At 45.6% G+C, this 14,106-nt stretch overlaps 1 long non-coding RNA gene across 1 annotated transcript; it reads left to right on the forward strand.

Moving 5' to 3' along the window:
- The first annotated feature begins 10,876 nt into the window (after positions 1-10,876).
- LOC144174884 (uncharacterized) lies at positions 10,877-13,524 on the forward strand. The gene is made up of 2 exons (XR_013323537.1): positions 10,877-10,979; positions 12,168-13,524. It is a non-coding gene; the product is annotated as an uncharacterized LOC144174884 (long non-coding RNA).
- The last annotated feature ends 582 nt before the right edge of the window (positions 13,525-14,106 follow it).

A 14,106-nucleotide genomic window follows, 5' to 3' on the forward strand; every position in this document is an offset into this window, starting at 1 on the left:
TTGTACCGCACTGTCGGTAGTGCAGAATTCAAGCTCATGGTATGGAACGACTTGTGCTATCGAACGCTTCCGAAGGAAGCACCTTTGACTACCGCCAAATTTAAGTTCCCCGCATAGAACGCCTCGGGGTATGGAACGCTTTCGAAATTTGAGCTGTTTTCGTTACGGACAACGGACGCCGCCTTTCCACCATGAGCCATGTAGGAATTTATTATTAAAAAAAACGAGCATACACAGCATGAAATCACCGAGAATTGATGAAGTAGCTGGGTTTATAAAAGCGACGGGCAAAAAAGTTGATTGCATACTTGTAAAGCATATAAGACATACGTTTATTCCTTACTGACGTCCACGTTTGGTGAGCTTTCGCATGACCCTTAGCGCTATGAGAGATGACCACCTCCGACATCGCTACCTACGTCGTAGATACACGCGCACCCAATATGTGATGTGTCTCGGAAGTAAATCGCAGTGCATAAATCTTCCCTTTCGCACTTACGGCCCAAGTTTCTCCCTAAGAAAGTTCGGAAGCTTGTTCCTTAAAGCTTCGCTTTTCGAAGACAACTGCAGAGTCACCAGTTACACCGCACTCTTCGGGACACTTCCCATACTGAGTCCAACTTATTCAACAGTGGTAATCAATGTTGCTCCTTTTGAGCTTCCCCTGCGCCTCGAGGGATCGATAACCTCCTAGCGGCCAGAACGGTTCTTCACAGCCACGCGTTCCGGGTCTTGCCGGAAATAACACTACACCTTTGCTCACCATTATTTATCTGCTTGTCCGCCAAAGACCTGCTAATAGCTGCGCTTATATTGGAGTCGTATTTCCCCAGCTCGGATTCTGTTTCTTCCACCTTTTCCTCTGGATTATATCACATTGGCTTCGAATAGCACATACAACGGTTCGACGAACAACTCAGTCAACAAGAGAATGAACTCAGTATCTTTCCCGAAAACCATGCAAGCAACCGACTAGTCAACTCATTTTTTACATTTTCTTTTCAGGAGAACGTACTTTAGCAGTTCGAATTTTACGATTTTTCTCAATTTTTGGTACTACGAACTGCCGCTGTCCTATCTGGGAATTGGTCTCCATGCGACTACCGCGTCTTCACAAGCAGACCGCATTAAAGACTATTCTCCCTCTCACACAGACAGACAGACAGACAGACAGACAGACAGACAGACAGACAGACAGACAGACTGGTCGCTTTAAAGCGCGCGAGCAAGAGCATGATCCGTTTCACTGCCCGGTATGACTTGGAGGGCGGTAGTACTTACTCCTGAAGCTCACAGGAACGGCGGTTTGGTGCATGTCTGTTGGGGAGACACTCATTTGGTGTGTACGAGCGTTGTGTAGTTAGCATATTGACAGGGCGCTCTCAAGCTCTCTCTTTCATTTAGTGATGCTGCCTAACGCTGTACGTCGAACGCAGTACCACGTAGAACCTGCCTGCGCTGTCACATCAGTGAAGTGAGCGCTTTGAGACCTGAGTGTCAGTGGTTTTAGCCCAGCTTCCACCTATATCAGGGAGAAAGAGCAGGTTCATATGTTGTGTCGGGGTTGTGTCTCAGGCAGGGCGCAGCTGAGTCTTTCTTCCGCAGTGCTGCCATCAGATAGGGGGCAGCCTAAACCTAAACCACAACCTAGAACTGGCGGGCCCTCACACCGGACATAAAACAGCAAACCGCTGTTTGGGGAGAAGGGGATTGCACCAGCAAATTCTTATTTGTACCACCGCCTCAACACGTAGTAGGTGTAGTGAGCGGGGCAGCATCGCTGATGAGTAGTGGTGTCATATTTATTGTTACAGTGAAAATACTTTAGTACGAGTTGGAAAAGAAAACTCCTATGGGGTACTCTTCGATAATGCAGAAGCATTCAGGTCGCATTTGTAGTCCTTTGGCAGGATTCTAGAGGCTTTCTTATGTAGATAATTTTCTCTCGTTGGAGTTTACGAGGGATGTTTTCTGTATCCGTTGCGTTATTGTGATTTTGCGTGGCATTTTTTAACCAAGGCATCTGTTTGTTTATCAGGAGACTTTAGCGCGATGCATAAAAACAATGTCGGCAAGGTTACAATAAAAGGTAACTTAACCGCATCATGGTTAAGTTGGAGGAGGAGGAGGAAAAAACTTTATTCAAACGCAACATTAAGCGTCGAGAATGTCCCGGGCCAGGTTCACCAACGCCAACTGGTCCGAGAGCTGGTCCGAGGCTAGCCAAGTCCGCCACGTTGAAGGAGGTGGGTGGGGAAAATGTGAGGATTGAATTGCAATGGGGCAGGCGAAAATGCAGTGTTCTAAATTAGCGTAGCGTATGGTTCGGGACAATTGGGACATGCTGGTGAGTGTCGGATACGATAGAGGAAGGAACGAGCAGGTGTAAGGATGGTATTTAACTGTACGCGCCGAAGAATGCGTAGTTGCGTGGTTGTTAGAGATTTGTCTGGAACAGGAAGTGTACGAAGAGTTTCTCTGATGTTCTTGTAGTGAAGCTTTATTTCTTGTTTGTAGTGGAGAGTAGTGTCCCACGTCGGTGGATAAGGCCAGGGAATCCCAGGCGCCCGGTGCAGAAGTTCGCGGGCGAGGTTATGCACAACCTCATTGCCTGGGATTCCAGCGTGACCAGGAATCCACCTCAGTGTGACAGTGTGGGGACGTAGCTTTGTTAAGGCTTTGCGTAGATCATACTGCAGTTCTTCAGGAATCCTACCCATGTGAATGGCGCGAATAGCTTGCATTGAATCAGTGTATATGGTATATCCTGAGGGGTTAGGGGGCCGTAATGAGAGGTCCTGGATACTGGTGATTATTGGGAGAGTCTCTAGAGTCGCTGTAGGTGGGGGATTAGTGAAAGGACCAAGGGTGTGTGTCACTACTTCATTGCCACTTGCGATGGAATATGCGGCTGCTCCGACGTGCGTCCGTGATGCATCCGTGTAGACTATCGTAGAATCAATTGGATGGACATGATTGACAACGCGAGCACATCGTCTCCCTGGATTGGTATCAGCTGCGACGTTTTTTGGGATGGGAGCTATCCTGAGGTTATCTGGGAGCGGCGCAGGAGGGGTGATGACAGGCAATTCAATAGGCTTGAGAGCAACTTGGTGAAGGATCCAGTGTCCTTGTTTTGTGCTAGAAAGACGCGCCATTTGCCGGTCTTTATGTTGTTGTATAAGATCTCCCAAAGGCAAGAACAGCCCCGTAGAGTATAGGCGCTGAGTGGACGTATTAATGGGAACGTTGAGGGCGGTCTTATACAGTGTATGAAGTGCAACCTCAATCTGATGTCTTTGGTGACAAGTCAGAGAAAGATATGGAATTGTATAAAGAAGTTTACTTAAAGCTAAGGCATGTACTAGCTGCCTAACTTGACCCTCATGTAGCCCCGCGTGCTTGTTGACAATGCGGCGCACTAAATGGGTAAGCTGATGGCAAACTTTAACTGTTGCAGCCACATTAGCCTGATTAGATGATTCATGGATACGCAGTCCAAGAATTCGGCAGGATATTACGCGAGGGATGGGGTGACCTGAGTTCTGTGTCTCCCTTGCTCTACACAACTGCACTGCTGGAAAATAACTTGTAAAAGAAACACGATTAGCCTTATTCAAATATGAAGGGCCCATGTACAGGGTAATCAAAGTTAAGTCGACAGGTTTTTTTTTTTTAAATAGGCGCTTAGATCAAGATTTTTAAGATTCTTAGATTAAGATTAAGGCGCTTAGACTTAGATTTTTTAAATAGGCGCCCACCTCTAGAGCAAGGTTATGCGCCTAGGGGGACACATAATTACGGGGTAAATATTGATGTAGGTGGCTTAATTAACTAAAATTGATTAAATAACTTTTTTGTGGCTACCGTAACCAGACATGTTTGTATTGAAAAGTTAGACGCAATCGTGTTTCTACGCAGTTTTATTTGGCAGAATTCTTCTAGCGCATCCGTACTCCGAGATATCGAACTGCGAAGTTTAGTTGCCGCTTGCATGATTACGCATGCTAGAAGTCAAGACCGGCGAATAGCTTCTCCCTTTTGTTCTGTGTTTCGATAACGGTTCCGAGTACTGCAGATTGCGATAAAGTCAGCCAAGAATGAATGGGTGCCAGTTATTACTTTTGCCTATGCCTCCACCCCGCTGTCAAACTAGACATAGTATACACAGCAGGCACGTCATGAAAGGGATGAGCTTTGCGCCGGTGCAGACTGTCTGGCATGCGTAATCATGCGAACGGCAATTAAACTTCGCCGTTTGATATCTCGGGCTATGAATGCCCTAGAAGAATCCTGCCAATTGAAACTGATTGATTGATTGATTGTAGGGTTTAACGCGCCGACGCAACGCAGGCGATGAGGCGCGCCGTAGTGGAGGGCTCCGGATTAATTTTGACCACCTGGGGATCTTTAGCGTGCGCCGAAATCTCGTACACACGGGCGTTTTTGCTTTTCGCCTCCATCAGAAAAGCGGCCGCCGCGGCCGGGAATCGAACCCGCGACCTCGTGCTCAGCAGCGCAACGCCTCAGCCACTGAGCCACCGCGGCGGGTGCCCAATTGAAACTGCGTAGAAACATGATTGCGTCTAACTTTCCAATACAAACATGCCTGGCTACTGTACCCATTGAAAAGTTATTTAATCAATTTTAGTTAATTAAGCCTCCGACATCAATAATTACCGCCTATTTATGTGTCCTCCTGGGCGCACAACCTCACTGTAGAGGTGGTCTTCGTGTAAATCTCAGCGCCTATTAAAAAAAAAAAAAAAAAACCTGTCGACTTAATATTGATCATCGTGCATATCAATAGAGCCCAATGAGTTGCGTTACGGGCACACGCACGATTTTCTGAGGAAAGTAGCTATCTATTGTAACCCATTAGAAAGAAACTTAACCGTACTCGCTAATGCTGAACCTTCCCTCCTACGAGTGAGTGAACGTTTGTAAAGTTTTAACGTGAAACGCCCTTAAACTTAGTTCAGTGTTTCGTGACGGCAGTGCGTAAAAGTTCCGCGCGTTCGCCGTGTAAAAAGAAATGTCCTGGTGCGAGCCCGTTGTGCGCTATCATCGTCAAAGTGGTCCGCCTCATGACACATGGTCTGGAGGCCAGGAGAATTTCGGTAGCCCTGAAGAGTGCTTCTCCCCGACCCGTTTCAGTGGCGCATCCTTCTGTTCCCTTAGCTGACTGCTTAGTTTCTTAAACTGGTGTTTAAACTGGTCCAAAGCATCTGCGTTACGTGGGTCTCCATGGGAGGGCGGCACTTGTCCGTGTTGGCTACTACCTTTAAAGCGCGGCACATGACAACAACAAGGACTGTTTCATGTTACAAACTGTGCCCCGCAGAACGCAGAGCAATACCTAGGCGCCAAATCCTGTTCCGTGTAGCACCCTACGATCCATCTATCGCTGCAAGCGGTTGAAATCGTCGCGCGATTAGGTAGAACGGTTACAACATCGGAGCCTACATGCCCGTGCAAGCGTGCAGTGATGAACCAAGTCGCACGCGTATGCTAGTGTAAGCCGATCGCCCCTTCAAGTTCCGTCACCTGTTCAAGAACAACAACAGAAATATTTTTGCCGAAAATTTCGGTGTGCGGAGGCCATATTGAAGTAAATTGTTCACAGTGCGCGCTTGCGATTCCCCAGCGCTTGTGCCGATCGGGGAGTGGTGCGAGCACAGCACGCCTCGGGAGACGGCTTCGGGAGACGGTGCTACGCACCATCGTTCGAAATCGGCGTACGAGTAAAACATTACTTCAAAACCAATATTTTGTTTTTGTACTCAACTACGTATGAGAGGGAACTTGCGTCGACATCCGTGGTCGTAGGCGACTACAGCGCCGGCCTGCCGTCGGTGTACCGTACTATAGCGCATCGCTTTCGTTCGCAACCCCGGCTTCATTCTCCGTTTACGCGGAGTTCGCGAGGGCAAGCAGAGCGCAATCACAATGTGGGTGCACTTCATGATGTCACTGTTGAGACCGCGGCCGCGAATCGAGTTGAAACGGGGTAGACGACGCACGCCGGTGTTTTTTTTTCTTCTTCTTTTCTTCTGCGAGGTGTGGGCGCTGTAGGCATGCGCAGGCACAGCGGACACAGGCATGGTGGTTTCCTGTGTTGCAAAGTGAATAAACTGCCCGATAAACTTTTCAGTGAATACCATCTATAGGAACTTCCCGGCATCCTAGGTCTGCCGTCACGTGATAATCAAACCAAGGGGAAACCGGGTGAGCGTTCGCGCCTAGCTGAGAGTAAGGTATGGGTTATGATGGTGAGGAAAAAACGGGCATAGGCGGATATTTTCTCTACTGAGTGAATTTCCCATTTTTGATAAGAGACAGTGATCGCAGCTGTTTAGACATAGATGTGGGTGTTTACCAACGGCGAGTATAGTTAGAGTTATGTAACGGTTACTTATTACAGACGTTTGGCGTGGGCCGCCCAACTGCCTAGTTATTTTTGATCAACTTTTAGTACATCCAGTTTACCTTTATGAGCAAGGCGCATGAATAATATCTTGTGTTCGTATGGTAGACCTTTATGAGCAAGGCGCATGACTAATATCTTGTGTTCGTGTGGTAGAACACACCCGCATGTTGTTGACCTCATGTTTTATTATGATGACGTAACCCCGCTATAACTAGTGTTAGAACAAGATGTATGTTTTGCTTCGGGGTAACACGAAGCGTGGACTAAATACCAGACGGTGGACTAAATACCAGACGTGGCCTAAATACCAGAGGCGTTTAACCGCATCTTTTTCTAACATTTGCGGTCACGCATGTTTAAAAAAAAGCCACTAACATATCAGACAACGTTCTGTTGCAAAGCAGAAGAAATGTAGCGCAGCCGCAAAGAATCAAGTTAGTTACAATTCGACAGCGAGAAAAGAGCTCAAACGCAGTGTAAGGAGCACTGAAAAGGAGTATTTTAGAAATAAGCTTCTACTAACGACGCAGGGTCGTGAAATTTTAAAAATGAGTTTCTCGGATAAAAATGCAAAACTGTTATGATTTCAATAGCAATATATACGGACCTTAGAAATAACGACACCTTTTATCACATCAAAAACGAGGGGTCTCCTGAAAATATAAGGTCCGTGAACTGAAAGCAGTCTTCTCTGAACGAGAATTTACGCCTTCTATACCAAACACCAACCGAGCGAACCGCGGATCACATGATCAAAAAAGACCACGTACACTATAAAAACTCCACAAAACCTATATCCGTAGTTATATCGTCCAGACACATGGCCACATTCAAAACTGTGTGCGCAAGCCGATCGGGGAATCGACTAAACTTAAACAACTGGCAGGGGGTGCTCGCAACCAGCTGTCGGAGATTTAGTCGAGCCGGTGGTAGCGACGGCCGTGTAGTTAGATCACTGCCGCGCCTAAAAGCCTCGATCAAATATCCTATTTGAGAGCAAACGCTTGATTTACCGGGGAAACGATTCTACAGATTTTACGAGACGTCACAGGAAAAACCTTTGCCGAGTGTGCGAGGTCGAATGTGCTTCTCGTAGCAGGGATGTCAGTAACAGAGAAAGTTCAGGCTGTTTCGTGCCTTGAATCCTATTGTTTGTCTAACCTTTTTGAAAATGGCAGTATAGTGTCACGGGTAATATGACCAGTTTTTTATTACCTTCCATATTTCATGGCACCCTAGACGATTGAGCAAATATGACAAGTGGAGAATTCGAATTACTAGTGCTAGTACAATGCCATTTCTTTATTTTTTTTTGCTTCGCTTGTCGTCGACAAAACGATGGTGTTTTACTGTCAGGGATTCATGGGGACAGCGATGGTGACATTCGACAACCAAGAGACGCAAAAGATAAACGGTTCGACTAGAGAGCAATGAACGGGAACACAGAAGGCCGTGCCTATGCCGCACGTACAAAGCGAAAACGGCAAAGCCGGCGCAGCATTCATTTTCGAAGAGTTGTAGAAATCCCACACTACGAGTCGTAAATCTGACAGATGCAAATTGCAATACTCTTAAAATGCTGCAGGAATCAGGCTCTTAAAAAAAATACATGCTTATTCTCTCTCCCCTTAGGTTTCCGGTTATCGTAAGTAAGGAAAGCTTCGTTGTTGCGTTCAACAAGAATCTCTATTTAAAGCTCAAGAACCAAATAAAATCAGGAAAGTTTTGTTTGGATTTTGGTTGTAAATACAGCCTTGTATAATCTATATATTGCATAGATTGTGTGTGCATACTGTGCGGAATGAAGGTGTTTGCCACGGTACGCATCACTTCCGCGATTTGGCTCTGCTTGACGAACGTCGCCGCACCATGGCACACAATCAATCAATCAATCAATCAATCAATCAATCAATCAATCAATCAATCAATCAATCAATCAATCAATCAATCAATCAATCAATCAATCAATCAATCAATCGATCGATCGATCGATCGATCGATCGATCGATCAATCAATCTTTATTTGGCATGAATTCTCATTCAGGGAGGATGGCTTTCAGTGGAGAGGCTTTAGAGTTCAGTATTTTTGTGAGGCCCTTTCTTTTTGATGTAAAAAAGCAAGCGTTATTGTTCTTTAGCTCGGCATATACAGGGCGCCCCAGCTATCTTGCCCCACGAGAGAAAAGGTAAAGGAAAGGCAGGAATCTTGACCACCCGCTGCGGTGGCTCAGTGGCTGATGCATTGCGCTACACTGAGCACGGGGACGCGGGTTCGATTACCAGCCGCGGCGGCTGCTTTTCTGATGGAGGCGAAAAGCAAGAACGCCCGTGTGTACGAGATTTCGGCACACGTTAAAGAGCCCCAGGTGGTCCAAATTAATCCGTTGCCCTCCACTACGGCGCACCTCCTCACCATCATTGCGTCGGTCCGTTAAATCCTACAATCAATCAATCAATCAATCAATCAATCAATCAATCAATCAATCAATCAATCAATCAATCAATCAATCAATCAATCAATCAATCGATCAAGGAATGGTAACCAGACTACGGCGTAGTATGCTATCCGACACGATGGAAAGAGGAACAATGAGAAAAAAGAGGACAGCAGAAAAAGAAGGGGAGAGGTATGGACATAGCGTAAAGTGGTGTGCCCAGCGGTAGGACACCAATGGCAAGAAAGTTTAGTGAGTTCAGAGAGGGTAGTTATTCGCGCTATAGTATTCTGGGCAAGTCCGTAATTTTAAAAAAAGAGCAATGGCGTTACTGGAACCAAACCCAGCGCATAATGTTTCCAGTACAGTGCAGTAGCGGCGAGTAATTTTTTTTCGTTATTGATGTTTAATTAATTAATTATAAATAATTATCCAACTCGCGAAGTACTTCCCTAATCATTCAAGGATCAATGAGACACCTGTAGGTACCCACGAGAGGAATCTAACTGCAGTATTTTTAGCCACGAATAAATTGCGTACTAATTTATTGTGAGTGATAAAACAGCCCCTCAAAATATAAAAAAAATTCCACGTCACGGTGCACCCGCGCCCACCAAAAACCAGCGCCCTCAAATAAGCTGATTCAAAGCAACTGCTTTGCCCGTCACGCGTACGAAAATACGAAGCATCGCCTTGATAAGGGCATGCATGGAAGGAGCAGCAACAGCAACGTTAGCTTGGTGCGTGTGGGAGATAACGCACAAATTGGGTTGCGATTTCTGCTTCCTTTCTTCTCTTTATTTCATTTTGGCTAACTGAGGCGCAGCCCGTTTGAGGGCGTTGCTGTACGAGGCGCGCGGAAGCGCCGTAAATAGGTATTTTTTATATTTCGCGGGGTTGATTTATCAGTCCGAATAAATGATAAAGCAATTAGTTCGTCGCTGAAAATACCGCAGTTAAATTCCTCTTGTGGTTGCCTACAAGTGTCCCATTTACACTTTAATGATAAGGACAGTTTTTCTCGAGTTAGATAATTTTTAATTGATTCATAAATCTCATTATGAAAAAATTACCGGCAGATACTTCACTGTACTGGAAACATTATGCGCTGGGTTTTGTTCGAGCAACGCCATTGCTCTTTTAAAATCTTTGTTCATGGTAGCTGGGGCACTCTGTATACTGCTACTGAAGAGATAAAGTATAGGTGCTCCTTTTTCTGCCACTAATTCTTTGCTACTTTTACTAGCCTGCACCTTCAGCGCAAACTTATTTCTATCCTGCTGCGATTCAGTCAGTACTATACAAACTACACTTGGTGCCTTTTCTTGGCGTTAAACCATTAGGAACATAATGCGGGGTGCCGGTTATATACTGTTACAATCAGCACGCCGCAACACTGTGCGTGCGTGCTACACGTATAGTGTAGTGCGGAGAATATTCGTGCGCTTGGCGGTAAAGCCGCCCGCCTAGAACAAGCTATTAAACGCTGGAGCGTTTTCGCAGCGCGTGCGCTTGCTGTGGTGACTCGACCCCGGTGCAGTTGCAAAGTATGGGAAACACGGGGGGCGTGTAGAAAGAACCTGCGAGACTCCACTTGTTGAGATCACGTCCCCCCCCCCCCTCTCAGACCATAGAGTTTCATACTAATATACACTAGAGGGGACACTGGCGCTAGTGTCTATGCGAGCCGTTGATCGTCTGCTTCAACCCCCATGAGGGCGGCCATGCCAGATAGACGTGTGATTTTCGAACTTGGCTTAACTATGCCAACATCTTGACTTGACTCGAAATATCTTTTTTTAAATTAAAAAGCTACAAGTAATGTTTATTACAGTATAAATTATTAGTCGCATAAACAACTTGTACGATGCGTTAAGTTTTAATTAAGGTTTAGAAGTACTGCTTTATAAGAGGGGAAGTGATTTGTGAACGGCATACGCGGCTGTGTTTAGCGGGGCCGGTGATTCGGCGGCGAAGCGTATTTTTTTTTCGTTTTTTTTTTTTTTTTGCTTGCGAGTCGGCGGCGGCATGTATCTGCCGAAGGGCCGCTGTACAGCGTTAAATTTCGTTCTGGAAGACTACGAGTAGCGGAGCGACGCGTCATATAACCCCAAGTAAGTATACACGGTTGTTGTTCATTTCCACTCATAAGTGTAACTGTTGTCGCCTTACCCGACGTGCGGTCGGCATGCTGACAAAATCGTGAAAGGACGCTGATTAACAGCTGATCGTTTGCTTTGGTGCCTTAAACAAGCCATAACGGCCAACTCGACCACGGAACTCGACCATATCACCTTTGTTCGTCGCTAACACGCAGACGATGTTTCATTGACCGGATGGTTAATCGGGTTCTTTCTTTGTTGCACTATTCGTGTATTCTTGATGTCTTGACGCACTGTAGAGCTGTTTCTGTGAGCATATGTTAATTTTATATGTTGAGAGCGACAAGCGTAGGAAACAGGGTATCTTATCAGGCCACACAGCGAAAAAATTCTCGTACTTCATTCGTGTTAACCTTCCAGAAGACGGCCTCGTCTTGCTAAGAGCGGCAGGCATGCAGGGCGTTCTGGAGCAGTGGGCTGCATTTTACGGGAGTTCCTAATTTTGTGAAAATTCCCGTGTAGAATGTTTCTATTAGATGACCAATAACGCGCACTGATATATCTAAGCACCGTGTGTGTACATTACACGCCCGCAAGTACCAATCATCACCTGTCTAACCGAGGTCTCACGCCCAGCTATAACCAGGTACGCGTGTTAAATTGAAGGCTCTGTATTTTTTCCAGTGCCTCTATACAAGCGTGCCGAAGCGCAGGAACAGTTGGAAATTACGTGCGAAGGTGTCAAACAGCGTAAATGTTGCTGATCAGACGGTGCTTGCCTAAATAGCAACTAAATAGTGCCTCTGGGGTGCCATTTCCATAATACACAAGCTGCCTTCATGCATTCGTTGTTCCGTAGCTGTTCCACAATAAGTTCAAAACATTTACTCATTTTGTGTGGTTGTTCAGTCTTGAATAATCCAACTGCTAAAGTCATGTCTTGTTAAAGCACGACCTCTGAAAACATTGTTGGCGTCTTGTGAGTTCATTGTATGTGCCTTCTCTTTGGTTTAAGTAATGACTTCAGTGTCAACACGGCAGCGCGCAGCTGATCGTAACTGTGTGTTTTTATATGTTGCTGGAACCATTTTTGTAAATAAGCATGCTAGTGTGCTGGATTTTAAGAGTACATACTTGTGCTCTAAATATCTGTAAAAAAGCCTTGCAAAACCTTCAATGATGCCATCCATTTCGATACAGGTCCCAGCTGTGTCAGCAGTGCAAGGAGCAGACCAGCAGGCAACACAAGAAGCTGCACCAGGCATGCAACCAGTTTCCAAGTCAGGATCATTGGATGGATCATCAGCAGCGCAAGACAAGGCAGGCATGCCGCCAAGCTGCCAAAAACACAAAAATTCTAGCAAGGGCCACCGTTGAAAAAGCAAAAGGGCTTGGGGAGAGGTTGATTGCAGCCTGCGATATGTAAATAGTAAAAACAATCCTGTACATTCAGCTGCACAATAAAGAGAAAAACAAGTGGTGAGGAAAGTGCCTTGTAGTGCATGGAAGATGTTCTTTGAATCTTGCTTGTTAGGCACTCAAGATTCAAACTATTTTTCTCGGGTGCAAGAAAATTAGTTATTCGAAACCATCCATTGTATGCATAAATGTGACTTATAGCAGTGGCTTCATTTGCGATAGCCTTGGCACAGCATGAAACCAACTTCATTTAACTACTATGAGCAGCCGTTTGAAGACTTGTGTACGTGCTTATTGAACTGAAAGAATGAAGTGGAAGTATTCTGCGTGGTATTTTAGCCCACTGTGTTCCAAAGTGGTATTCACTTGAGGGACCGTGCTGAGGAGGACTGTGTGTGGTGCCAATGACTGTGAGAGAGCTGGCACGTCCTCACTGCCCATGTAAATCTCTATTGAAGCCAGGTTCTATTGTGCACCTTTCACAAACTTTTTGTGGCGCCGCCACCTCCTCCAGCAACATATTCATGAAGGTGTGACGTAGGGGATCAGCTTTCACCACGTGAATGTCAGTTAAAACTTACATTATACGTTGTGGCTGCAGTGTTTTGTTTATGCACCATTGATGTCTGCCCAAACAATGGATTGAAAAATGTTAAGCTGCCCTTTCCCATCTTGCACTGTGAGTATGGCTCAAAAGGTTCTGATCAGTGGGGTAGAAGGCTGCCTCACCTACTTCTGGCTGTTATCAAGTTGCAGATTGTATCCACCCACTGCTGTTCACTGTGGCTGTATATTTTCATGCCGAGTGTACGCTGTTTTAAGACCTTTGTTTGTTCGTTGATCAGATATTGTTGCCCTGCTTCTACTGTGCTGGCAGATGCTGATCGAAACACTTCTGCTCTACAGCTATAAGCTTTTCTAGGGTTCCTTTCATGCAATCTTTTTACCGTAACCTAACGTCGCATTTGTTCGCCACTTACAGTAACCATTTTGTTGATTCCTGCATAAAGCAGCCTGCGTACATCAGTATGCTGGTTGCGAAAATGGCAATGCTGGTAGGTAGCTACAAACTAAATCCTGGTACCAATATGTTCACAGTGGCTCTTGGATGGGACAATAAATACATTGATGCGACATGCTTATGCCTTCACTCATTTTCACTGCATAGTTTGCATGTTTGCTGTTCACCAGCCTTCAAAATTTTAAAACAACTTCCTCAAGGTAAGCTTGCACTCTTGATTTTGTTGTATTAAGCAATGCTGGCTCTTGGATGGGACAATAAATACATTGATGCGACATGCTTATGCCTTCACTCATTTTCACTGCATAGTTTGCATGTTTGCTGTTTACCAGCCTTCAAAAGTTCAAAACAACTTCCTCAAGGTAAGCTTGCACTCTTGCTTTTGATGTATTAAGCAATGCTGTGCTTTTTTTATTAGTGTTACAGAGTATGACTGTGGTGAGGGCTTTTTTATAAATGAGTGAAACGGAATTCTGCACTTTGCTGTTGGCACAATAAATTCACACAGTACTCGCCTAGTGCAGTCGCCAACTTTTTCTCTGTGCTCAATATGCCTGTCTCCAGGCGCTGAGCCAGGGTTCCACTAACGCAAACAGTTGCTACAGCAACACCTGCCACTGGATGGGGAACACTATTACCAATGTAGACTCACAGCGACTTCATTGAATAGCAAGCATGCATGCCGGTGATCGCCTCATA

This window comes from Haemaphysalis longicornis, unplaced genomic scaffold (assembly GCF_048455015.1).
Source record: "Haemaphysalis longicornis isolate Haplotype H1 unplaced genomic scaffold, Haemaphysalis longicornis Haplotype H1 scaffold_3, whole genome shotgun sequence".
In the NCBI taxonomy this organism is placed as follows: Eukaryota; Metazoa; Arthropoda; class Arachnida; order Ixodida; family Ixodidae; genus Haemaphysalis; species Haemaphysalis longicornis.